Below are 1,416 nucleotides of genomic sequence, written 5' to 3'. Positions count from 1 at the left end.
AAGAGTGTCAAGACCAGGAAATTTGCACCCAGAGAGGCCGGGCCCAGGGTGGCATGGTGAGGATGGATGGGAGAAGCAGGCAGGGAGCCGGGGGCAGGGCGACGAGAGAGATCAGATCCCCAACGGGCTACGGGCTACGCCGGGGCCTGGCAAAGACGGTGCGACCCGATGGGAGAGCTTCCGGGTGTCCTCGAATCCACAAGACACACGACTTTGAGTGGTTCTCGCTTACCAAGTACAGAGCCATTTATGACTTTGGGGACCTGGGGTTCTACGGAGTCAGGAGGAGCAGAGAAAACGCACCCTCTGGGTCGACCAGAAAGCCGTGCTCCCAGGTACAGAACTCGGAGCAAGTAGAATGCCCAGGCCCCCTCCCACGGGTCTGAGGTCTTTCTCCAGGCCAAGTGACTTACTCGAGCAGAGCTGGGGGCGGGGCAAGTTACGTACGATCTTTCAATGCCGTCAGCAGAGATGCTAAGACACGCAAAATGAGCTAACGCTCCAGAGGGAGCTGAGAGAAGCCCGGAGCCAGGAAGAGCTAGCTGACTTTTCCCATCTCTAGTAAGGATTCGGAGTTAATTGAAATCAAAGTAGCAGCCTGAGATGCTCAAAGCACTTCGTACCAGGACAACAAGCCTGCTCCTCAGATCCTGAGAGATGAGGGCAGAGCGAGGAACGACTCAAGGTAGACGCCGACAGCGATAAAAAACTCATCTCCTCCGACGGTTTACTTAGTGTTTTTATTTCAAAATGGTTATGTCCGCGTCGACTCTAGATAAGCTCCTGCGTCCGTGACATCTCGGAAAGTTCCTTTTATGACGTGCCACCAGAAGGAGGTCTTCGAGCAAGTTCCAAACGCCTCGTTTCCGTTGACAGAAGAGATAGCGAAGCCAGCCTGGCAGCTGGCACAAGGAAGACAGAGATGGGGCCAGGCCAGGACCTGGTGTGCGCATCGGCTCGCATGTTCAAAAACAAACAGAAGCCGGTCATGATTCGAAAAGGTATAAAGTAAAAATGCCACGGCTGGTTTTTCAGTATCTGATTGCAGTGGACTAACAAGTTGAGTTTTGTGCTGCTCTGAGCTGTCAGAGGCCACGAAGCAGGGCCAGATTTTTGCAAAATAGGCTATTGTGTAATCCGAAAGGAAGGAGCAACTTGGCCTCCCCTCAGAACAAAGCACACCTGCTCGGAAAACAAAAAACTCGCCGCAGAAACCCCTGGCTGGGAGTCACTCTTCCCTACTAACCCGCAGCTCTTTAAGAATTAAAACACCTTTGAGAAGCAGACTCTTGGCCACGTGTGGGTAAAGCGAACTGGTGGTGAAGGTAGCTTGAGTTTGCTTCCAGGAGAGGGGTTTTGAGGTGGCCGGAGTATGGGGGCGGTGCCTGGAGAGGAAAGATGTCAGGGACCCCAGAA

This window comes from Pteropus alecto, unplaced genomic scaffold (assembly GCF_000325575.1).
Source record: "Pteropus alecto unplaced genomic scaffold, ASM32557v1 scaffold134, whole genome shotgun sequence".
NCBI classification, from domain to species: Eukaryota; Metazoa; Chordata; class Mammalia; order Chiroptera; family Pteropodidae; genus Pteropus; species Pteropus alecto.
This window is presented reverse-complemented; position numbering follows the sequence as displayed.